This window comes from Anopheles funestus, unplaced genomic scaffold (assembly GCF_943734845.2).
Source record: "Anopheles funestus unplaced genomic scaffold, idAnoFuneDA-416_04 scaffold_8_ctg1, whole genome shotgun sequence".
NCBI lineage: Eukaryota > Metazoa > Arthropoda > Insecta > Diptera > Culicidae > Anopheles > Anopheles funestus.
Window position 1 is genome coordinate 919,097 of NW_026045349.1, and position 27,049 is coordinate 946,145.

General features: G+C 37.6%; 2 long non-coding RNA genes across 4 annotated transcripts; both read right to left on the reverse strand.

Annotated features, from left to right (window-relative positions):
- Nucleotides 1-3,593: 3,593 nt before the first annotated feature.
- LOC125774454 (uncharacterized) lies at nucleotides 3,594-6,404 on the reverse strand. Its single transcript, XR_007420914.1, has 3 exons — nucleotides 5,921-6,404; nucleotides 4,732-4,896; nucleotides 3,594-4,012 (listed from the first exon to the last, which is right to left on the reverse strand). It is a non-coding gene; the product is annotated as an uncharacterized LOC125774454 (long non-coding RNA).
- Nucleotides 6,405-16,872: 10,468 nt separating this feature from the next.
- Nucleotides 16,873-25,794, reverse strand: LOC125774453 (uncharacterized). Of its 3 annotated transcripts, none has more exons than XR_007420911.1 (3): nucleotides 25,156-25,794; nucleotides 19,313-19,342; nucleotides 16,873-17,816 (listed from the first exon to the last, which is right to left on the reverse strand). It is a non-coding gene; the product is annotated as an uncharacterized LOC125774453 (long non-coding RNA). The 3 variants fall into 3 exon arrangements; XR_007420912.1 differs by having other exon boundaries at nucleotides 25,374-25,793; XR_007420913.1 differs by lacking the exon at nucleotides 25,156-25,794 and adding an exon at nucleotides 22,585-23,204.
- Nucleotides 25,795-27,049: the final 1,255 nt, after the last annotated feature.

The window sequence follows — 27,049 nt, forward strand, 5'->3', positions numbered from 1 at the left end:
TGTCTTCCTCCGGGACTCCGCGGTGGATTCCGAACAGACCCGTTAGGGACCATGAGAACAAAAGAAACTCGACCGCATGAACTCGCTTTTGCATGACTGGGTAACCAACTTCAACCGAAATCATCAACTTCGACCAAAATCTGTTGCTTCTAACCAACTTCAACCGAAATCATCAACTTCGACCAAAATCTGTTGTTTCTAACCAACTTCAACAGAAATCTGTTTTATCTAACCAAATTCAACCGAAATCATCAACTTCGGCCAATATATGTTGTTTCTAACCAACTTCAACCAAAATCTGTTGTTTCTTACCAACTTCAACCGAAATCATCAACTTCGACCAAAATCTGTTGTTTCTAACCAACTTCAACCAAAATCTGTTGTTTCTTACCAACTTCAACCGAAATCATCAACTTCGACCAAAATCTGTTGTTTCTAACCAACTTCAACCGAAATCATCAACTTCGACCGAAATCTGTTGTTTCTAACCAACTTTGACTAAAACCATCAATTTCAACCAAAATCTGTTGTTTCTAACCAACTTCAACCGAAATCATCAACTTCGACCAAAATCTGTTGTTTCTAACCAACTTCAACAAAAATCTGTTTTATCTAACCAACTTCAACCGAAATCATCAACTTCGACCAAAATCTGTTGTTTCTAACCAACTTCAACAGAAATCTGTTTTATCTAACCAAATTCAACCGAAATCATCAACTTCGGCCAATATATGTTGTTTCTAACCACCTTCAACCAAAATCTGTTGTTTCTTACCAAATTCAACCGAAATCATCAACTTCGACCAAAATCTGTTGTTTCTAACCAACTTCAACAGAAATCTGTTTTATCTAACCAAATTCAACCGAAATCATCAACTTCGACCAAAATATGTTGTTTCTAACCAACTTCAACCAAAATCTGTTGTTTCTTACCAACTTCAACCGAAATCATCAACTTCGACCAAAATCTGTTGTTTCTAACCAACTTCAACCAAAATCTGTTGTTTCTAACCAACTTCAACCGAAATCATCAACTTCGACCGAAATCTGTTGTATCTAACCAAATTCAACCGAAATCATCAACTACGGTAAAAATATGTTGTTTCTAACCACCTTCAACCAAAATCTGTTGTTTCTTACCAAATTCAACCGAAATCAACAACTTCGACCAAAATCTGTTGTTTCTAACCAACTTCAACCACAATCTGTTGTTTCCAACCAACTTCGACCAAAATCATCAACTTAAACCGAAATCTGCTGTTTCCAACTAACTTCGACCGAAATCTGTTGTTTATAACCAACTTTGAAAAAAATCATCAACTTCGACCGAAATCTGTTGTTTCCAACCAACTTTGACCGAAATCATCAACTTCGACCGAAATCTGTTGTTTCCAACCAACTTCAACCGAAATCTGTTGTTTATAACCAACTTTGACCAAAATCATCAACTTCGACCGAAATCTGTTGTTTCCAACCAACTTTGACCAAAATCATCAACTTCGACAGAAATCTGTTGTTTCCAACCAACTTCAACCGAAATCTGTTGTTTATAACCAACTTTGACCAAAATCATCAACTTCGACCGAAATCTGTTGTTTCCAACCAACTTCGACCGAAATCTGTTGTTTCCAACTAACTTCGACCAAAATCATCAACTTCAACCGAAATCTGTTGTTTCCAACTAACTTCGACCGAAATCTGTTGTTTCCAACTAACTTCGACCAAAATCATCAACTTCAACCGAAATCTGTTGTTTCCAACTAACTTCGACCAAAATCTGTTGTTTATAACCAACTTTGACCAAAATCATCAACTTCGACCGAAATCTGTTGTTTCCAACCAACTTTGACCAAAATCATCAACTTCGACCGAAATCTGTTGTTTCCAACCAACTTCAACCGAAATCTGTTGTTTATAACCAACTTTGAAAAAAATCATCAACTTCGACAGAAATCTGTTGTTTCCAACAAACTTTGACCAAAATCATCAACTTCGACCGAAATCTGTTGTTTCCAACCAACTTCAACCGAAATCTGTTGTTTATAACCAACTTTGACCAAAATCATCAACTTCGACCGAAATCTGTTGTTTCTAACCAACTTCAACCGAAATCATCAACTTCGACCGAAATCTGTTGTTTCCAACCAACTTCAACCGAAATCTGTTGTTTATAACCAACTTTGACCAAAATCATCAACTTCGACCGAAATCTGTTGTTTCCAACTAACTTCGACCGAAATCTGTTGTTTCCAACTAACTTCGACCAAAATCATCAACTTCAACCGAAATCTGTTGTTTCCAACTAACTTCGACCGAAATCTGTTGTTTCCAACTAACTTCGACCAAAATCATCAACTTCAACCGAAATCTGTTGTTTCCAACTAACTTCGACCAAAATCTGTTGTTTATAACCAACTTTGACCAAAATCATCAACTTCGACCGAAATCTGTTGTTTCCAACCAACTTTGACCAAAATCATCAACTTCGACCGAAATCTGTTGTTTCCAACCAACTTCAACCGAAATCTGTTGTTTATAACCAACTTTGAAAAAAATCATCAACCTCGACAGAAATCTGTTGTTTCCAACAAACTTTGACCAAAATCATCAACTTCGACCGAAATCTGTTGTTTCCAACCAACTTCAACCGAAATCTGTTGTTTATAACCAACTTTGAAAAAAATCATCAACTTCGACCAAAATCTGTTGTTTCTAACCAACTTCAACCAAAATCTGTTGTTTCTAACCAACTTCAACCGAAATCATCAACTTCGACCAAAATCTGTTGTTTCTAACCAACTTCGACCAAAATCTGTTGTTTCTAACCAACTTCAACCGAAATCATCAACTTCGACCGAAATCTGTTGTTTCTAACCAACTTCAACCAAAATCTGTTGTTTCTAACCAACTTCAACCGAAATCATCAACTTCGACCGAAATCTGTTGTTTCTAACCAAATTCAACCGAAATCATCAACTTCGGCCAAAATATGTTGTTTCTAAGCTTCTTCAACCAAAATCTGTTGTTTCTTACCAAATTCAACCGAAATCATCAACTTCGACCAAAATCTGTTGTTTCTAACCAAATTCAACCGAAATCATCAACTTTGGCCAAAATATGTTGTTTCTAACCAACTTCAACCAAAATCTGTTGTTTCTAACCAACTTCAACCGAAATCATCAACTTCGACCAAAATCTGTTGTTTCCAACTAACTTCGACCAAAATCATCAACTTCAACCGAAATCTGTTGTTTCCAACTAACTTCGACCGATATCAGTTGTTTATAACCAACTTTGACCAAAATCATCAACTTCGACCGAAATCTGTTGTTTCTAACCAACTTCAACCGAAATCATCAACTTCGACCGAAATCTGTTGTTTCCAACCAACTTCAACCGAAATCTGTTGTTTATAACCAACTTTGAAAAAAATCATCAACTTCGACAGAAATCTGTTGTTTCCAACCAACTTCAACCGAAATCTGTTGTTTCTAACCAACTTCAACCAAAATCTGTTGTTTCCAACCTACTTCAACCGAAATCATCAAATACGACCAAAATCTGTTGTTTCTAAGCTTCTTCAACCAAAATCTGTTGTTTCTTACCAAATTCAACCGAAATCATCAACTTCGACCAAAATCTGTTGTTTCTAACCAACTTCAACCGAAATCATCAACTTTGGCCAAAATCTGTTGTTTCTAACCAACTTCAACCAAAATCTGTTGTTTCTTACCAAATTCAACCGAAATCATCAACTTCGACCAAAATCTGTTGTTTCCAACTAACTTCGACCAAAATCATCAACTTCAACCGAAATCTGTTGTTTCCAACTAACTTCGACCGAAATCTGTTGTTTATAACCAACTTTGAAAAAAATCATCAACTTCGACCGAAATCTGTTGTTTCTAACCAACTTCAACCGAAATCATCAACTTCGACCGAAATCTGTTGTTTCCAACCAACTTCAACCGAAATCTGTTGTTTATAACCAACTTTGAAAAAAATCATCAACCTCGACAGAAATCTGTTGTTTCCAACAAACTTTGACCAAAATCATCAACTTCGACCGAAATCTGTTGTTTCCAACCAACTTCAACCGAAATCTGTTGTTTATAACCAACTTTGAAAAAAATCATCAACTTCGACCAAAATCTGTTGTTTCTAACCAGCTTCAACCAAAATCTGTTGTTTCCAACCTACTTCAACCGAAATCATCAAATACGACCAAAATCTGTTGTTTCTTACCAACTTCGACCAATATCTGTTGTATCTAACCAACTTCAACCGAAATCATCAACTTCGACCGAAATCTGTTGTTTCTAACCAACTTCAACCAAAATCTGTTGTTTCTAACCAACTTCAACCGAAATCATCAACTTCGACCGAAATCTGTTGTATCTAACCAAATTCAACCGAAATCATCAACTTCGGCCAAAATATGTTGTTTCTAAGCTTCTTCAACCAAAATCTGTTGTTTTTTACCAAATTCAACTGAAATCATCAACTTCGACCAAAATCTGTTGTTTCTTACCAAATTCAACCGAAATCATCAACTTCGACCAAAATCTGTTGTTTCCAACTAACTTCGACCAAAATCATCAACTTCAACCGAAATCTGTTGTTTCCAACTAACTTCGACCGAAATCTGTTGTTTATAACCAACTTTGACCAAAATCATCAACTTCGACCGAAATCTGTTGTTTCTAACCAACTTCAACCGAAATCATCAACTTCGACCGAAATCTGTTGTTTCCAACCAACTTCAACCGAAATCTGTTGTTTATAACCAACTTTGACCAAAATCATCAACTTCGACAGAAATCTGTTGTTTCCAACCAACTTCAACCGAAATCTGTTGTTTCTAACCAACTTCAACCGAAATCTGTTGTTTCCAACCTACTTCAACCGAAATCATCAAATACGACCAAAATCTGTTGTTTCTAAGCTTCTTCAACCAAAATCTGTTGTTTCTTACCAAATTCAACCGAAATCATCAACTTCGACCAAAATCTGTTGTTTCTAACCAAATTCAACCGAAATCATCAACTTTGGCCAAAATATGTTGTTTCTAACCAACTTCAACCAAAATCTGTTGTTTCCAACTAACTTCAACCGAAATCATCAACTTTGACCAAAATCTGTTGTTTCCAACTAACTTCGACCAAAATCATCAACTTCAACCGAAATCTGTTGTTTCCAACTAACTTCGACCGAAATCATCAACTTCGACCGAAATCTGTTGTTTCTAACCAACTTCAACCGAAATCATCAACTTCGACCGAAATCTGTTGTTTCCAACCAACTTCAACCGAAATCTGTTGTTTATAACCAACTTTGAAAAAAATCATCAACCTCGACAGAAATCTGTTGTTTCCAACAAACTTTGACCAAAATCATCAACTTCGACCGAAATCTGTTGTTTCCAACCAACTTCAACCGAAATCTGTTGTTTATAACCAACTTTGAAAAAAATCATCAACTTCGACCAAAATCTGTTGTTTCTAACCAGCTTCAACCAAAATCTGTTGTTTCCAACCTACTTCAACCGAAATCATCAAATACGACCAAAATCTGTTGTTTCTTACCAACTTCGACCAATATCTGTTGTTTCTAACCAACTTCAACCGAAATCATCAACTTCGACCGAAATCTGTTGTTTCTAACCAACTTCAACCAAAATCTGTTGTTTCTAACCAACTTCAACCGAAATCATCAACTTCGACCGAAATCTGTTGTATCTAACCAAATTCAACCGAAATCATCAACTTCGGCCAAAATATGTTGTTTCTAAGCACCTTCAACCAAAATCTGTTGTTTCTTACCAAATTCAACCGAAATCATCAACTTCGACCAAAATCTGTTGTTTCTAACCAAATTCAACCGAAATCATCAACTTTAGCCGAAATATGTTGTTTCTAACCAACTTCAACCAAAATCTGTTGTTTCTAACCAACTTCAACCAAAATCTGTTGTTTCTAACCAACTTCAACCAAAATCTGTTGTTTCTAACCAACTTCAACCGAAATCATCAACTTCGACCAAAATCTGTTGTTTCTAACCAACTTCAACCAAAATCTGTTGTTTCTAACCAACTTCAACCAAAATCTGTTGTTTCTAACCAACTTCGACCGAAATCATCAACTTCAACCAAAATCTGTTGTTTCTAACCAACTTCAACCAAAATCTGTTGTTTCTAACCAACTTCGACCAAAATCACCAACTTCAACCAAAATCTGTTGTTTCTAACCAACTTCAACCAAAATATGTTGTTTCTAACCAACTTCAACCGAAATCATCAACTTCGACCAAAATCTGTTGTTTCTAACCAACTTCAACCAAAATCTGTTGTTTCTAACCAACTTCGACCGAAATCATCAACTTCGACCAAAATCTGTTGTTTATAACCAACTGTCGAATTTTCGGATCGTGGTAGGCAAAATTTTAACACATGAATTTCATGTAACACGGTTCAAATTTATTGCCCTGACTATACTTTTGCCGAGTCCGAAAATAAGAGCGCTGGCCCGCTTGCCGCCACCATATATATATATCCTGACGCCCTCTACCGGAATCCAGCGGTACTAGTACAGGGATGTCAAACAGTTTTGACATTCTCCGGCCCAGCGCAGGAACGTTATGAACGTTCCGGTGTTTTGTTTATCCCTGTGCTGTCAACAATACCGCGTGATTTGTCGAGTTTCTTTTCGATTGTTTCCGATACGTTTTCCTCACAAATCGACTTCGTACATCTAACATCTAGCACAGCTAACCTCGCGGCTGGTCGTGTATGCAATTCTTGCGCTGTCTGTATTGTGGCTTGTCTTACTTGTCCATCTTTCTCCGTTACTACATCAATAACGCGTCCTTTCAGCCACTTGCTTCTCGGGAGGATCGAGTCTACTATCACTACTATGGCATTTACAGCTACTGGTTGCACTCGGTCAAACCACTTATCCCGGTGCGTTAACGTAGGTAGATACCCTGCCACCCATTTATTCCAAAATAACTCAGCTAACGCCTGCAAAGCTTTCCAGTTCATTTTTAGGAAGGCAGTTGTATCGTCAAAGGTCTTAGTGGGATGCGCAGCGTTCATTGTACCAAGGAGAAAGTGTTTTGGCGTCAATGCGGGCTCCGATTCGTTGTCAAGGGGTATTGGCATCAGCGGTCGAGAGTTTACATCCATTTCGACTTCCGTCAGTGCTGAAAGTAAATTTTCATCGATGGGAAGCCGAGGCATTAGTATACCGCTAAGTACCTTTTTCACCGATTGGACTAATCGTTCCGAGCAACTGCCAGAATGTGTTGTATCGGGGGGGTTGAACTGCCACTGTAACACTTTTATCCAGCTTAGCCATTTCTCTGCCAATCGACCATCTATTTGCTGGTCCCAGTCTATCCCAGCCCAAATCTCTTGCGTGAAGTGTTTTATGTACACAAGGAATGTGGTGTGGCCGGTGCATACAACGGGACCTGTTTGCTCGTCCTGTTGTAGTCTTTTCATCACCTTCTTCGAGTTAGAGCGCAAATTGCGAATTTGGATGTAATGTACTTCTTCGGCCAATTTAATCGCGTCTTCTTCTTTCTCCACACTTGCCAACATATCGTCGACATAAGGTTCTTCCTTTATGCAGCGATTGGCCCGAGGATGTGGGTGTTCAAACCTAGATGCGTTACGGTTCTTTACAAACTGTGCGCTACTAGGAGAGCACGTGGTTCCGAACGTTATGACCGCCATAGCATAAATCGCTGGTTCTCTTCCAGCAATATCATTGACGTCCCTGAAAAAGAATTGCGATCGTTGGTCTTCAGATCTCATTCTTATCTGGACGAACATTTCCTTTATGTCGCCAACAATATCGATGCGATGTTCACGGACTTTGTAGAAAACTGCTAACAGCGAGGCTAATATGTCCGGACCGGTTAGAGGAAACGAGTTGAGGTTCACCCCACGTGACTTTGCAGCTGGTGGAAATACTGTGAGGAACCAATCTCTCGCACCCTGCGCTTCCTCTGTCTCATACCGTTTTCCTAGGAGCGTCTTCGCTGCGGTATGTATTTCTATCGCCTTTTCGTAATCTTTCGAAAGCATTTTCACTGAAGTCTTTGTTACTTCGAGTGACTCAATCTTGAAAATTTCACTTCTAACGTTATCTATATTTTGTAGATCGTCTGTTCCGCACACGCAAATGTGGAACTTATTATGGACATGGTCGTCGCGTGATGAATTACCGGATTCTCCGAAGACGATCCACCCTAAAGGTGTCTTAACAGCGGCTGGCTCTTGTCTTTGGCCTTCTGCGTATCGAAGGGGTCGCATGAGGTAACAATTATCAATACCGATGAGAACACGCGGTTTAACGTTCTTATAAGATTGTAACGGTAGGCCCTTTAAATGTTTGTGCTTTTTAGAAACCTCTACGGTGGAAAATGATTGTGATGGCAACGACAGGGTCTCAAGAGAATGCACTTTCGGAAGCGTAAAAACCTTGTTCCTATTCTTTGGGTTGGCGATCTGAATGGCCAAACGCATGGAACGGGTTTCTTCCTTTTCGAGGTCTCCGGTCCACCGGATGCGCAATGGATGGGGAGTCCCGTTAAGCCCCAGTTCGTCTACTAAACTTTCCTCAATGAACGTGCCTGTTGAACCACTGTCAAGGAAGGCATACGTTTCTACAATCTTGCCATTTCCAAACAGGAGTATGGGTACGTATTGCAACAGCACACCTCCAGTTGTAGACATATGGGAGTTAATAGACTCCGTAATGGACGAGTTCACCGCATTGTTTATCCGTGTTGGCTCTTCCGGCTGTTGAGCGCCGGGCACGTTGTTTGAGCCTCGTTTTTGTTCTGCGTCGTGCAAAAGTTCGTGATGGGTTAACCGGCAACCATTCACCCCACACGACTTTTGTAATCTGCATCTGCCCCCGTGTCGACGCAAACACTGTCGGCATGCGTTACCGCGCACGACGGCCCAACGTTGATCCGTATTCATTGCCAGGAACGTGGGACACTGGTCTAGTCTACGACATGATCCCTTGCAGGTAAGGCAAGACTCGTCTTTTCTGTGAGAGGAAGAAGACGATTCAATAGCTGTTTCAGGAGTTTCGCTTACCATTGTGTTCAGGTATGTCGTTGGCTTGTTTTTTCGTCCTTCTAAACGCTTCCCCTCCGTTTTAGGTTCATGAACTGACGGTAAAGTGTTGTAACTAGCCGCTTCCACCTCCTTTTCGATCCAGTCTTTGAAGTCATCGATAGTCGGCACACTAAGGAGCAAACGATAATGCGACCAATCCCGCAACAGTACAGGCGGAAGCTTTTCTACCATTTCCTGTAGCAAAGCAACGTTGAACGTGTACTCATACAGGCCCGATGACGAAATAACAGCGGCCATCTCCTGAACCGCGTTCCCGAAGTCGACGATCGTTTCTGCTCGTTCTAATCGCGGCGAGGGAAGCTGGCGAATCTTTCGTATCAGATGGTGCACGATGATTTCAGGCCTGCCGAAATGTCGCCGAAGCACATTTAACACCTGCGGAAGGTGCTGTGCGTGCGTCAAACGATGCCCGACCATTTCGCGTGCCTTACCAGAGAGAGCTTTCGACAATCGCTCGACGTTCTCCTCATCCGTATAACCATACATTTGAGTGGTTCGCTCATAGTTAGCGATAAACATGGTCCACTCTTCAGGCTGGCCAGAAAAGGGTGGCAAATCCCGTAACTTACTTTGTCGCGCATACAGCTGGCTCTGGTTCAAGGATGGCAAGGTCCTACTGACCATCTGTGGCCAACGACTGGTTCCGCTACCGCGAGGTTCAGTCGTTGCAAATCGACCCGTACTATGCAGCGGGAAAGCGCGCGCGGTTAAGGATGGAATCGCGTTCGGGGCCGTTGCTGTTGGGAACGCGAAACCAGAGTGTTCTCCGGCCACTGCGTCGGTCTGGTTCGTCCTTTTGTCACCCACACGGTACCTTGCTGCACGATCAACCTCTTCACCTTCAATAACATCACCATTTAACACGACGGTTTCAAACTCCTTCTGTCGAACACTCAACCTCAACCTCTCAAGCTGTATTTGCTGACGCTCCAACTCTATTTCCCGAAACTTCAGGTCTAATTCCATCGCTTCGAGCTCGGTCCGGTCCTTTCTCGGTGATTGCGTCGCCGCCACACGCCCGTCGAGCGATGGCGACGCGCTGCGAAGCGATGGTGGCGCATTCGGGATCGTTGGCGTAGGCCGACGTAATTCGTAGTGTGGTGTTATTGGTGAATCAGTTAAATCTCTACCTTGTGGTAAAGTAATCGGTGTCATGAGTGTGGAAGAACGTATCTTCCGTTCGTCGATGTCGCGAGTTGCCGCGCCAGCCATGTTACCCTGCACGGTTCGATGCACTGGGTTGACCCTGGATGACCCTGGGGTGTCATGGCCCGTCATCAACGATGGTGGTGCCTGGCGTGGTTGCACGCGTAGATTTGTAGGATCAGCCGTAGGCAGATCCGAATATTCAGCCGGTGCTGGCGGCTGTTCACGTCCTGTATCCTCCATATCTCGCGGTTCCGTTGGCTGTGGCGATTCCGAATCGCTCCGCAACGATTACACTGCACCCGCGATAAAAAAAGTGATCTCTCCGAGTGATGCGCGAAAGTGTCCCGCTACCGCACTCTATTCGTGTCCGCGTACGTTAACGAAAACCCGGGCGGCTGTGATTCAGAATCACCTATCGAATTCACTTTTCACTGCTTTTAATTCACGATTTTACGACTTGGAAAACTAGGGTTCGTGATACGCACTTGCGTTTTACTTTGTAAATCGCACAACATTCGCACTTTAATGCTCGGTAGCATTAAATTTCGATGGCACTAAATTTGAAAATGTCGAATTTTCGGATCGTGGTAGGCAAAATTTTAACACATGAATTTCATGTAACACGGTTCAAATTTATTGCCCTGACTATACTTTTGCCGAGTCCGAAAATAAGAGCGCTGGCCCGCTTGCCGTATATATATATCCATATATATAAGTTAGGTAGCAATACGAAACGATCGATTTAAGTTAAGTTAGTATACGTAAGATTAGACTTAATAGAAACTATTATAATATTCGTGAGATACAACGTATCTCACGAAACTATTAAATGTATAGGTAGTAGTAAGTAAAACTGCCACGCGTCCCGTCTGGCTACAGCACCAGACGCGTAGGTTAGTCTCGTTTTGTAAGCTGGAATAAACACTATTATAATTGGCGCAGTCGACGGTTCTCACAAGTGTAATCCGAGCCCACGCACGAGGCATCTGTTGTCCCGAGTTTTCGGTCGCTGAGCGTATATCAGCTGATTTGCGGCAATAGCAGGATCGAGTGAGAAAAAGAACCTTACTAACGTTCAAAGTGTCGGATAAACGTGCTAAAGAATTCGACAGGAGGAGAAATATGGAGCCCGACGTAGGACAATTAATGGAGCAAGTGAAGTTGCTTACATTAAACCAGCAAGTGTTGATGAACAGCATAACGACATTAAATACTAATTACAACGATCCATTGCTGAAGTTGTCTATCCCTGATCCGGTTAAACACATTGCTGTTTTCGATGGGAATAAATCATTGGCAAACGCATGGCTCGTAGATACAGAAGAGACACTTAACCTCTACGAAAGCTTCGTCGGTCAGCCCATCTACGCACAAATCATCCGAACGGTGAAGAGTAAAATAAAAGGCGAAGCAAAAGAAGTGCTCGTAGCAGCGGGCAACCCGAACACATGGCCCGAAATCAAAGAGGCAATCACGACCACATATGGAAACAAGCGCGATCTAGCGACGCACATGTATTCCTTATTCTATGCTAGACAAGGAAAAAAGTCTATATCAGAGTTCTATAAGAACGTAAAATCTATTCAAACATCCATGAGGACATCGGCCGCTATGATGGACGAATACAAAGATTCGTTGCCAGCCATAGGTAACTTGCTTGACCTGCTGACATTAACGAGGTTTATCGATGGGTTGGACTGTAATTTATCCATGTATGTGCGAAGCTTCAAACCCAAAACGCTGGAGGATGCGTTGGAGATAACCGAGCAATACTCTAATGCTGCTTATCGAACAAAGCTAGAAACAGCTAAAAGCAGTAACGGAAATATTACAAACAGCAGTTCAAATTTCGGTAAATATAAAAATTATGATCAAGCTTCTGGACGCTATAAATCATCAAAGCACGCCGCCGAAAGATGGAAAAATACAGATAACACGCATACAGCCTCAACAAAATCAAAGCCATCATCCGATAGGGATGTTTCGATGAAGACGCAACTTTCTAGGATGCAGATAAACGCACACAACGGAACGCATGAAAGGTACTACAAGAACCAACACGCTGAAAGGTGCCATCAGCGTGACAGCAGCGACGATGAACAAGACTGCGAAAATGCGGATGCTGTGCATGAGGTAAACTTATCTACTATTTCAAGAAACAAGTTAAAGCGGGCAGTGAATAGCAATAATTTCATACCATACGTATCAATTCACACTACAGACGGCGAACTAAAATTCTTAATTGACACCGGAGCAAATAAGAATTACATTGCACCCGAAAACGTTTGTTTAGATGAGTGTAAAGACGAAGAGGGATTACGCGTGAACAACGTTAATGGCGAACATAATCTAAACAAATCCACTTCAATTGATATATTTCAAATTAAGAAACCTTTAACTTTTTACGTATTTAAATTCCATAAATTTTTCAATGGCATTATCGGTTACGAAAGCCTAAGAGATTTGAGAGCTCGACTAAACATTAAAGAAAACACCTTGGCGGTAGGTAGAAAAACAATTAAATTGAAAAAGTATTTTTCAGAGAATTACAAATTAAATTTAAGCGAACAAAAATATCAATATATTGAGATACCCAGGAATTCTACCGGTTCGTTTTTGATCGAAGACGAAATAGCATGTAAAAATTACACAATATTACCTGGCCTATATTCAGCCGTAGCTGGAAAAGCGATCGTAGCTATCGAAAGAACGAGTAATCCGTTTTCAGCTGATATAAATTTCAATGAAGTAGAAATAGGATCGGATTATCAAACTTTAAGTAAACTACCCGAAGTGGAGTGTTGCGACCAATATTCCCTACCAACAGATCATTTGAATGAAGAAGAAAAGCAAGCCATACACGAGGTGATCAGGTTAAACAAGGAAGTTTTATATTTTGAAAACAACCCGCTTACGTTTACACACAAAATTAAGCACAAAATAAGAACTACAGATAATATACCCATTCATACGAAATCGTATAAATATCCACAAGTTTACGAGCTTGAAGTACAGCGACAGGTTAAAAAGATGTTAGAAGATGAAATAATCAGAGAATCTATATCGCCGTACACTTCCCCCGTGTGGATAGTTCCGAAAAAGGACGATTCATTAGGAAACAAACAATTTCGGTTGGTAGTAGATTACCGAAAATTGAACGAAAAAACCATTAATGATAGATATCCAATCCCCGAAATATCTGAAATTCTAGATAAACTAGGAAGAACTTGTTACTTTTCGACCATCGATTTAGTTTCGGGATTTCACCAGATCCAGTTAGCGGAGGAAGATATCGAGAAAACTGCGTTTTCAGTAACATCAGGGAAATATGAATTCACACGCATGCCGTTCGGTTTAAAAAACGCGCCAGCAACTTTCCAACGCGTAATGGACTGTATTCTTAGGGAGGAAATAGGAAATTGCTGTTTTGTCTACATGGATGACATTATTATATTTTCAAGTTCATTGCAAGATCACAAAAGGGATTTAATGAAAATATTTAAAAAACTCAGCGATGCGAACTTGAAAATCCAATTAAGTAAATGCAACTTCTTTCGCAAGGAAGTAGATTTTTTGGGTCATACAGTTACAGAAGACGGTGTTAAACCTAATAGTAGTAAAATTGATGTTATAAAAAACTGGCCAACCCCTAAAACAGAAAAAGAATTACGTCAGTTCCTCGGTACTATAGGATATTACAGGAAATTCATTAAGGACTTTGCAAAATTAGTTAAGCCGTTAACAGCATTATTACGAAAAGACGTTGAATTCGAAATAACACCAGAGATAACTGCATGTTTCGACAAATGTAAACGGTTGTTAACAATGGAACCAATACTTATTTATCCCGATTTTTCTAAGGATTTCATACTTACAACCGACGCAAGCGATTTCGCAATAGGAGCTGTCCTATCGCAAGGTACTTTGCAAAGTGATAGGCCCGTCGCATACGCATCTCGCACACTAAATAAGACAGAGGAGAAATATTCTACCACCGAGAAAGAATTGCTTGCGATGGTTTGGGCTGTAAAGCATTTTCGGCCGTACCTTTATGGAAGGCATTTCAAACTTGTGACCGATCACCAACCATTAACCTACTCACTTACGAATTCAAACCAGAGAATAGTTAGGGGAAAGTTAGTATTAGAGGAATACGATTACGATTTGGTATATAAACCAGGAAGAAACAACGTCATCGCAGACGCATTATCGAGAATAAGGCCGAATGAAGCGAATTTCAACAATCAAGCACCAAGTTCAAATAGTAATAGTACAAGCTCAGTTTTAGTGCAAATCCCGAACTCTTATACGACAAGCGATTGTGAAACTGTACATTCCGCAGATACTAGTGATGACTTTTTCATTCCTTGTACAGAAAAACCAATCAATTCATTTAAAACGCAAATAATTATTAAAATAGATGATTCAGTCAGCTTCACCTCCGAGCAAATGTTTCCTAAGTATTACAGGTTCACTTATTGCAAACCACATTATGAAGAACAGGATATAATTAACATATTTAAGAACCAACTAAATCCTAAAGTGATCAATTGTATCAAATTACCCGTCTCTATAATACAATTAGTTCAGGAAACATATAAAAAGTTAGACATTGATAAATCATTCAAAATAGTTATTTCTAACACATTATTGGAAGATATTCAAGACGAGGCAGAGCAAGATAGAATCATACGCGCGACACACGAGGAAGCACATAGGGGAGTTAACGAAAACAAATTACAAATTTATCAACATTATTTTTTCCCTCGCCTAGAAACCAAGCTCAAGACTTTTATCCAATCCTGCAACAAATGCAAACTAAGCAAATACGACCGAAATCCACCTAAACTCATTCGGAAAAGTTTTTTTGGCGCGGCACCATTTGATAGGATTCACATAGATATTTTCTTTCTGAAGAAAACAAAATGGCTAACGATTGTCGACTCATTTTCGAAATTTGCAAATACAATCCCAATACAGACAAGAACAATAGTAGATTTAAAAACAGCTGTTACAGAGCATATTCGCCAATTCGGACGTCCATCGACAATCGTATGCGATCAAGAGCCGTCATTTACATCAATTGATTTTGTCGGATTTCTAAATGACTTAGGCATAGAAATTCACTACGCGAGCTGTTCAAGTTCTAACGGAACAGTGGAAAGGTTCCACTCAACATTAATCGAACTATACCGTACTTTAAAAGATAAATACAGGACTTTTACTCTAGAACAACAAATCAATATAATAACAGATATTTACAACAATACTTTCCATTCGGTAACAAAATGTAAACCTCGTTCAATAATATTTAATACGCGTAATATAACGAATACCGAGGAGATTGAAGAAAATTTTGAAAAATTACGAAGCGTGGTACAACATAGGCTAAATAAGAACAAAGAGAAATACGAGCATAAATACCAGCATTTAGAAAAACCCAAGAAACTCATTCAAAATGAATCCGTATTCATAAAATCATCGCAAAGACTCACAAAGGATCGTGATCCGTTTAAACTATCTAGAGTAAAAAAGGATAATGAATTAACATTTAAAGATAATTACAATATAAAAATACACAAGAAAAGAATTAAGAGCTGAATAACAAAGAAAATAACTTAAAATTAACGGAAACGAGAACCGAAAAGATGCTAAGCGTGATACGAATTGCATCAAAGACCGACAAATTGCATTGGATTCATAAATTACAGGCCGAGGACGTCCTTTTTCTACCCCGGGGAGGAGTTAGGTAGCAATACGAAACGATCGATTTAAGTTAAGTTAGTATACGTAAGATTAGACTTAATAGAAACTATTATAATATTCGTGAGATACAACGTATCTCACGAAACTATTAAATGTATAGGTAGTAGTAAGTAAAACTGCCACGCGTCCCGTCTGGCTACAGCACCAGACGCGTAGGTTAGTCTCGTTTTGTAAGCTGGAATAAACACTATTATAATTTATATATCCTGACGCCCTCTACCGGAATCCAGCGGTCCTAGTACAGGGATGTCAAACAGTTTTGACACCAACTTAAACCAAAATCTGTTGTTTCTAATCAACTTCAACCAAAATCTGTTGTTTCTAACCAACTTCAACCAAAATCTGTTGTTTCTAACCAACTTCAACCAAAATCTGTTGTTTCTAACCAACTTCAACTGAAATCATCAACTTCAACCAAAATCTGTTATTTCTAACCAACTTCAACCAAAATATGTTGTTTCTAACCAACTACAACCGAAATCATCAACTTCGACCGAAATCTGTTATTTCTAACCAACTTCGACCAAAATCTGTTGTTTCTAACCAACTTCAACCAAAATCTGTTGTTTCTAACCAACTTCAACCAAAATCTGTTGTTTTTAACCAACTTCAACCAAAATCTGTTGTTTCTAACCAACTTCGACCGAAATCATCAACTTCAACCAAAATCTGTTGTTTCTAATCAACTTCAACCAAAATATGTTGTTTCTAACCAACTTCAACCGAAATCATCAACTTCGACCAAAATCTGTTGTTTCTAACCAACTTCGAAGAAAATCTGTTGTTTCTAACCATCCTCAACCGAAATCTGTTGTTTCTAACTAACTTCAACCAAAAGCTGTTGTTTCTAACCAACTTCAACCGAAATCACCAATTTCAACCAAAATCTGTTATTTCTAACCAACTTCAACCAAAATATGTTGTTTCTAACCAACTACAACCGAAATAATCAACTTCGACCGAAATCTGTTGTTTCTAACCAACTTCGACCAAAATCTGTTGTTTCTAACCAACTTCAACCAAAATCTGTTGTTTCTAACCAACTTCAACCAAAATCTGTTGTTTCTAACCAACTTCAACCAAAATCTGTTGTTTCTAACCAACTTCAACCAAAATCTGTTGTTTCTAACCAACTTCAACTGAAATCATCAACTTCGACCAAAATCTGTTGTTTCTAACCAACTTCAACCGAAATCATCAACTTCGACCAAAATCTGTTGTTTCTAACCAACTTCAAACAAAATCTGTTGTTTCTAACCAACTTCGACCGAAATCACCAACTTAAACCAAAATCTGTTGTTTCTAACCAACTTCAACCAAAATCTGTTGTTTCTAACCAACTTCAACCAAAATCTGTTGTTTCCAACCAACTTCAACCAAAATCTGTTGTTTCTAACCAACTTCAACCAAAATCATCAACTTCAACCAAAATCTGTTGTTTCTAACCAACTTCAACCGAAATCATCAACTTCGAAAAAAATCTGTTGTTTCTAACCAACTTCAACCAAAATATGTTGTTTCTAACCAACTTCAACCGAAATCATCAACTTCGACCGAAATCTGTTGTTTCTAACCAACTTCGACCAAAATCTGTTGTTTCTAACCAACTTCAACCAAAATCTGTTGTTTCTAACCAACTTCAACCAAAATCTGTTGTTTCTAACCAACTTCGACCGAAATCATCAACTTCAACCAAAATCTGTTGTTTCTATCCAACTACAACCAAAATCTGTTGTTTCTAACCAACCTCAACCAAAATCTGTTGTTTCTAACCAACTTCAACCAAAATATGTTGTTTCTAACCAACTTCAACCGAAATAATCAACTTCGACCAAAATCTGTTGTTTCTAACCAACTTCGACCAAAATCTGTTGTTTCTAACCAACTTCAACCAAAATCTGTTGTTTCTAAAAAACTTCAACCAAAATCTGTTGTTTCTAACCAACTTCAACCAAAATCATCAACTTCGACCAAAATCTGTTGTTTCTAACCAACTTCAACCAAAATCTGTTGTTTCTAACCAACTTCAACCAAAATCTGTTGTTTCTAACCAACTTCAACCAAAATCTGTTGTTTCTAACCAACTTCAATCGAAATCATCAACTTCGACCAAAATCTGTTGTTTCTAACCAACTTCAACCAAAATCTGTCGTTTCTAACCAACTTCAAAAAAAATCTGTTGTTTCTAACCAACTTCAACCGAAATCATCAACTTCAACCAAAATCTGTTGTTTCTAACCAACTTCAACCAAAATCTGTTGTTTCTAACCAACTTCGACCAAAATCACCAACTTCAACCAAAATCTGTTGTTTCTAACCAACTTCGACCAAAATATGTTGTTTCTAACCAACTTCAACCGAAATAATCAACTTCGACCAAAATCTGTTGTTTCTAACCAACTTCAACCAAAATCTGTTGTTTCTAACCAACTTCAACCAAAATCTGTTGTTTCTAACCAACTTCAACCAAAATCTGTTGTTTCTAACCAACTTCAACCAAAATCTGTTGTTTCTAACCAACTTCAACCGAAATCATCAACTTCGACCAAAATCTGTTGTTTCTAACCAACTTCGACCAAAATCTGTTGTTTCTAACCAACTTCAACCAAAATCTGTTGTTTCTAACCAACTTCAACCAAAATCTGTTGTTTCTAACCAACTTCAACCAAAATCATCAACTTCGACCAAAATCTGTTTTTTCTAACCAACTTCAACCAAAATCTGTTTTTTCCAACCAACTTCAACCGAAATCATTAACTTCAACCAAAATCTGTTGTTTCTAACCAACTTCAACTGAAATCATCAACTTCGACCAAAATCTGTTTTTTCTAACCAACTTCAACCAAAATCTGTTGTTTCAAACCAACTTCAACCGAAATCATCAACTTCGACCAAAATCTGTTGTTTCTAACCAACTTCAACCAAAATCTGTTGTTTCTAACCAACTTAAACCGAAATCATCAACTTCGACCAAAATCTGTTGTTTCTAACCAACTTCGACCAAAATCTGTTGTTTCTAACCAACTTCAACCAAAATCTGTTGTTTCTAACCAACTTCAACCAAAATCTGTTGTTTCTAACCAACTTCAACCAAAATCTGTTGTTTCTAACCAACTTCAACCGAAATCATCAACTTCAACCAAAATCTGTTGTTTCTAACCAACTTCAACCAAAATCTGTTGTTTCTAACCAACTTCAACCGAAATCATTAACTTCAACCAAAATCTGTTGTTTCTAACCAACTTCGACCGAAATCTGTTGTTTCTAACCAACCTCGACCAAAATTTGTTGTTTCTAACCAACTTTAACCAAAATCTGTTGTTTCTAACCAACTTCAACCGAAATCATCAACTTCAACCAAAATCTCTTGTTTCTAACCAACTTCAACCAAAATCTGTTGTTTCTAACCAACTTCAACCGAAATCATCAACTTCGACCAAAATCTGTTGTTTCTAACCAACTTCAACCAAAATCTGTTGTTTCTAACCAACTTCAACCAAAATCTGTTGTTTCTAACCAACTTCAACCGAAATCATCAACTTCGACCAAAATCTGTTGTTTCTAACCAACTTCAACCAAAATCTGTTGTTTCTAACCAACTTCAACCGAAATCATCAACTTCAACCAAAATCTGTTGTTTCTAACCAACTTCAACCAAAATCTGTTGTTTCTATCCAACTTCAACCAAAATCTGTTGTTTCTAACCAACTTCAACCAAAATCTGTTGTTTCTAACCAACTTAAACCGAAATCATCAACTTCGACCAAAATCTGTTGTTTCTAACCAACTTCGACCAAAATCTGTTGTTTCTAACCAACTTAAACCAAAATCATCAACTTCGACCAAAATCTGTTGTTTCTAACCAACTTCAACCAAAATCTGTTGTTTCTAACCAACTTCAACCAAAATCTGTTGTTTCTAACCAACTTCAACCAAAATCATCAACTTCGACCAAAATCTGTTGTTTCTTACCAACTTCAACCAAAATCTGTTGTTTCTAACCAACTTCAACCAAAATCTGTTGTTTCTAACCAACTTCAACCGAAATCATTAACTTCGACCAAAATCTGTTGTTCCTAACAAACTTCAACCAAAATCTGTTGTTTCTAACTAACTTCAACCGAAATCATCAACTCTAACCAAAATCTGTTGTTTCTAACCAACTTCAACCAAAATCTGTTGTTTCTAACCAACTTCGACCGAAATCATCAACTTCGACCAAAATCTGTTGTTTCTAACCAACTTCAACCAAAATCTGTTGTTTCTAACCAACTTCAACCAAAATCTGTTGTTTCTAACCAACTTCAACCGAAATCATCAACTTCAACCAAAATCTGTTGTTTTTAACCAACTTCAACCAAAATCTGTTGTTCTAACCAACTTCAACCGAAATCATTAACTTCAACCAAAATCTGTTGTTTCTAACCAACTTCGACCGAAATCTGTTGTTTCTAACCAACTTCGACCAAAATTTGTTGTTTCTAACCAACTTTAACCAAAATCTGTTGTGTCTAACTAACTTCAACCGAAATCATCAACTTCAACCAAAATCTGTTGTTTCTAACCAACTTCAACCAAAATCTGTTGTGTCTAACTAACTTCAACCGAAATCATCAACTTCAACCAAAATCTGTTGTTTCTAACCAACTTCAACCAAAATCTGTTGTTTCTAACTAACTTCAACCATAATCTATTGTTTCTAACCAACTTCAACCAAAATCTGTTGTTTCTAACTAACTTCAACCAAAATCTGTTGTTTCAAACCAACTTCAACCAAAATCTGTTGTTTCTAACCAACTTCAACCAAATTCTGTTGTTTCTAACCAACTTCAACCGAAATCATCAACTTCGACCAAAATCTGTTGTTTCTAACCAACTTCGACCAAAATCTGTTGTTTCTAACCAACTTCAACCAAAATCTGTTGTTTCTAACCAACTTCAACCGAAATCATCAACTTCGACCAAAATCTGTTGTTCCTAACCAACTTCAACCAAATTCTGTTGTTTCTAACCAACTTCAACCGAAATCATCAACTTCAACCAAAATCTGTTGTGTCTAACTAACTTCAACCGAAATCATCAACTTCAACCAAAATCTGTTGTTTCTAACCAACTTCAACCGAAATCATCAAATTCGACCAAAATCTGTTGTTTCCAACCAACTTCGACCAAAATTTGTTGTTTCTAACCAACTTCAACCGAAATCATCAACTTCAACCAAAATCTGTTGTTCCTAACCAACTTCAACCAAAATCTGTTGTTTCTAACCAACTTTAACCAAAATCTGTTGTTTCTAACCAACTTCAACCGAAATCATCAACTTCGACCAAAATCTGTTGTTCCTAACCAACTTCAACCAAAATCTGTTGTTTCTAACCAACTTTAACCAAAATCTGTTGTGTCTAACTAACTTCAACCGAAATCATCAACTTCAACCAAAATCTCTTGTTTCTAACCAACTTCAACCAAAATCTCTTGTTTCTAACCAACTTCAACCGAAATCATCAACTTCGACCAAAATCTGTTGTTTCTAACGAACTTCAACCAAAATCTGTTGTTTCTAACTAACTTCAACCAAAATCTCTTGTTTCTAACCAACTTCAACCAAAATCTCTCGTTTCTAACCAACTTCAACCAAAATCTGTTGTTTCTAACTAACTTCAACCAAAATCTGTTGTTTCTAACCAACTTCAACCAAAATCTGTTGTTTCTAACTAACTTCAACCAAAATCTATTGTTTCTAACTAACTTCAACCAAAATCTGTTGTTTCAAACCAACTTCAACCAAAATCTGTTGTTTCTAACTAACTTCGACCAAAATTTGTTGTTTCTAACCAACTTTAACCAAAATCTGTTGTGTCTAACTAACTTCAACCGAAATCATCAACTTCAACCAAAATCTGTTGTTTCTAACCAACTTCAACCAAAATCTGTTGTTTCTAACTAACTTCAACCATAATCTGTTGTTTCTAACCAACTTCAACCAAAATCTGTTGTTTCTAACTAACTTCAACCAAAATCTCTCGTTTCTAACCAACTTCAACCAAAATCTGTTGTTTCTAACTAACTTCGACCAAAATTTGTTGTTTCTAACCAACTTTAACCAAAATCTGTTGTGTCTAACTAACTTCAACCGAAATCATCAACTTCAACCAAAATCTGTTGTTTCTAACCAACTTCAACCAAAATCTGTTGTTTCTAACTAACTTCAACCATAATCTGTTGTTTCTAACCAACTTCAACCAAAATCTGTTGTGTCTAACTAACTTCAACCAAAATCTGTTGTTTCAAACCAACTTCAACCAAATTCTGTTGTTTCTAACCAACTTCAACCGAAATCATCAACTTCGACCAAAATCTGTTGTTTCTAACCAACTTCGACCAAAATCTGTTGTTTCTAACCAACTTCAACCAAAATCTGTTGTTTCTAACCAACTTCAACCGAAATCATCAACTTCGACCAAAATCTGTTGTTCCTAACCAACTTCAACCAAATTCTGTTGTTTCTAACCAACTTCAACCGAAATCATCAACTTCAACCAAAATCTGTTGTTTCTAACCAACTTCAACCGAAATCATCAACTTCAACCAAAATCTGTTGTTTCTAACCAACTTCAACCGAAATCATCAACTTCGACCAAAATCTGTTGTTTCTAACCAACTTCGACCAAAATCTGTTGTTTCTAACCAACTTCAACCGAAATCATCAACTTCAACCAAAATCTGTTGTTTCTAACCAACTTCAACCAAAATCTGTTGTTTCTAACCAACTTTAACCAAAATCTGTTGTTTCTAACCAACTTCAACCGAAATCATCAACTTCGACCAAAATCTGTTGTTCCTAACCAACTTCAACCAAAATCTGTTGTTTCGAACTAACTTCAACCGAAATCATCAACTTCAACCAAAATCTCTTGTTTCTAACCAACTTCAACCAAAATCTCTTGTTTCTAACCAACTTCAACCGAAATCATCAACTTCGACCAAAATCTGTTGTTTCTAACGAACTTCAACCAAAATTTGTTGTTTCTAACCAACTTCAACCAAAATCTCTTGTTTCTAACCAACTTCAACCGAAATCATCAACTTCGACCAAAATCTGTTGTTTCTAACCAACTTCAACCAAAATCTGTTGTTTCTAACTAACTTCAACCGAAATCATCAACTTCAACCAAAATCTGTTGTTTCTAACCAACTTCAACCAAAATCTGTTGTTTCTAACTAACTTCAACCATAATCTGTTGTTTCTAACCAACTTCAACCAAAATCTGTTGTTTCTAACTAACTTCAACCAAAATCTGTTGTTTCAAACCAACTTCAACCAAAATCTGTTGTTTCTAACCAACTTCAACCAAATTCTGTTGTTTCTAACCAACTTCAACCGAAATCATCAACTTCGACCAAAATCTGTTGTTTCTAACCAACTTCGACCAAAATCTGTTGTTTCTAACCAACTTCAACCAATATCTGTTGTTTCTAACCAACTTCAACCGAAATCATCAACTTCGACCAAAATCTGTTGTTCCTAACCAACTTCAACCAAATTCTGTTGTTTCTAACCAACTTCAACCGAAATCATCAACTTCAACCAAAATCTGTTGTTTCTAACTAACTTCAACCAAAATCTGTTGTTTCAAACCAACTTCAACCAAAATCTGTTGTTTCTAACCAACTTCAACCAAAATCTGTTGTTTCTAACCAACTTCAACCGAAATCATCAACTTCGACCAAAATCTGTTGTTTCTAACCAACTTCGACCAAAATCTGTTGTTTCTTACCAACTTCAACCGAAATCATCAACTTCAACCAAAATCTGTTGTTCCTAACCAACTTCAACCAAAATCTGTTGTTTCTAACCAACTTTAACCAAAATCTGTTGTTTCTAACCAACTTCAACCGAAATCATCATTTTCGACCAAAATCTGTTGTTCCTAACCAACTTCAACCAAAATCTGTTGTTTCGAACTAACTTCAACCGAAATCATCAACTTCAACCAAAATCTCTTGTTTCTAACCAACTTCAACCAAAATCTGTTGTTTCTAACCAACTTCAACCGAAATCATCAACTTCGACCAAAATCTGTTGTTTCTAACGAACTTCAACCAAAATCTGTTGTTTCTAACTAACTTCCACCAAAATCTGTTGTTCCTAACCAACTTCAACCAAAATCTGTTGTTTCTAACCAACTTTAACCAAAATCTGTTGTTTCTAACCAACTTCAACCGAAATCATCAACTTCGACCAAAATCTGTTGTTTCTTACCAACTTCAACCGAAATCATCAACTTCAAAAAAAATCTGTTGTTTCTAACCAACTTCAACCAAAATCTGTTGTTTCTAACCAACTTCAACCGAAATCATCAACTTCAACCAAAATCTGTTGTTTCTAACCAACTTCAACCGAAATCATCAACTTCGACCAAAATCTGTTGTTTCTAACCAACTTCGACCAAAATCTGTTGTTTCTAACCAACTTCAACCGAAATCATCAACTTCAACCAAAATCTATTGTTCGTAACCAACTTCAACCAAAATCTGTTGTTTCTAACCAACTTTAACCAAAATCTGTTGTTTCTAACCAACTTCAACCGAATCTGTTGTTTCTTACCAACTTCAACCGAAATCATCAACTTCGACCAAAATCTGTTGTTCCTAACCAACTTCAACCAAAATCTGTTGTTTCGAACCAACTTCAACCGAAATCATCAACTTCAACCAAAATCTCTTGTTTCTAACCAACTTCAACCAAAATCTGTTGTTCCTAACCAACTTCAACCAAAATCTCTTGTTTCTAACCAACTTCAACCAAAATCTGTTTTTTCTTACCAACTTCAACCGAAATCATCAACTTCGACCAAAATCTGTTGTTCCTAACCAACTTCAACCGAAATCATCAACTTCAAAAAAAATCTGTTGTTTCTAACCAACTTCAACCAAAATCTGTTGTTTCTAACCAACTTCAACCGAAATCATCAACTTCAACCAAAATCTGTTGTTTCTAACCAACTTCAACCGAAATCATCAACTTCGACCAAAATCTGTTGTTTCTAACCAACTTCGACCAAAATCTGTTGTTTCTAACCAACTTCAACCGAAATCATCAACTTCAACCAAAATCTGTTGTTTCTAACCAACTTCAACCAAAATCTGTTGTTTCTAACCAACTTTAACCAAAATCTGTTGTTTCTAACCAACTTCAACCGAAATCATCAACTTCGACCAAAATCTGTTGTTTCTAACCAACTTCAACCAAAATCTGTTGTTTCAAACCAACTTCAACCAAAATCTGTTGTTTCTAACCAACTTCAACCGAAATCATCAACTTCAACCAAAATCTGTTGTTTCTAACCAACTTCGACCAAAATCTGTTGTTTCTTACCAACTTCAACCAAAATCTGTTGTTTCTAACCAACTTCAACCGAAATCATCAACTTCGACCAAAATCTGTTGTTTCTAACCAACTTCAACCGAAATCTGTTGTTTCTAACCAACTTCAACCAAAATCTGTTGTTTCTAACCAACTTCAACCGAAATCTGTTGTTTCTAACCAACTTCAACCAAAATCTGTTGTTTCTAACCAACTTCAACCGAAATCATCAACTTCGACCAAAATCTGTTGTTTCTAACCAACTTCAACCAAAATCTATTGTTTCTAACCAACTTAAACCAAAATCTGTTGTTTCTAACTAACTTCAACCAAAATCTGTTGTTTCAAACCAACTTCAACCGAAATCATTAACTTCAACCAAAATCTGTTGTTTCTAACCAACTTCAACCAAAATCTGTTGTTTCTTACCAACTTCAACCAAAATCTGTTGTTTCTAACCAACTTCAACCAAAATCTGTTGTTTCTAACCAACTTCAACCAAAATCATCAACTTCGACCAAAATCTGTTGTTTCTAACCAACTTCAACCAAAATCTATTGTTTCTAACCAACTTAAACCAAAATCTGTTGTTTCTAACTAACTTTAACCAAAATCTGTTGTTTCAAACCAACTTCAACCAAAATCTGTTGTTTCTAACCAACTTCAACCAAAATCTGTTGTTTCTAACCAACTTCAACCAAATTCTGTTGTTTCTAACCAACTTCAACCGAAATCATCAACTTCGACCAAAATCTGTTGTTTCTAACCAACTTCGAAAAAAATCTGTTGTTTCTAACCAACTTCAACCAAAATCTGTTATTTCTAACCAACTTCAACCAAAATCTGTTGTTTCTAACCAACTTCAACCAAAATCTGTTGTTTCTAACCAACTTCAACCAAAATCTGTTTTTTCTAACCAACTTCAACCGAAATCATCAACTTCGACCAAAATCTCTTGTTTCTAACCAACTTCAACCAAAATCATCAACTTCGACCAAAATCTGTTGTTTCTAACCAACTTCGACCAAAATCTGTTGTTTCTAAAAAACTTCAACCAAAATCTGTAGTTTCTAACCAACTTTAACCAAAATCTGTTGTTTCCAACCAATTTCAACCGAAATAATCAACTTCGACCAAAATCTGTTATTTCTAACCAACTTTAACCAAAATCTGTTGTTTCTAACCAACTTCAACCAAAATCTGTTGTTTCTAACCAACTTCAACCGAAATCATCAACTTTAGCCAAAATCTGTTGTTTCTAACCAACTTCGACCAAAATCTGTTGTTTCTAACCAACTTCAACCGAAATCATCAACTTCGACCAAAATCTGTTATTTCTAACCAACTTCGACCAAAATCTGTTATTTCTAACCAACTTCAACCGAAATCATCAACTTTAGCCAAAATCTGTTGTTTCAAACCAACTTCAACCAAAATCTGTTGTTTCTAACCAACTTCAACCGAAATCATCAACTTCGACCAAAATCTGTTGTTTCTAACCAACTTCGACCAAAATCTGTTGTTTCTAACCAACTTCAACCGAAATCTGTTGTTTCCAACCAACTTCAACCGAAATCTGTTGTTTCCAACCAACTTCAACCGAATCTGTTGTT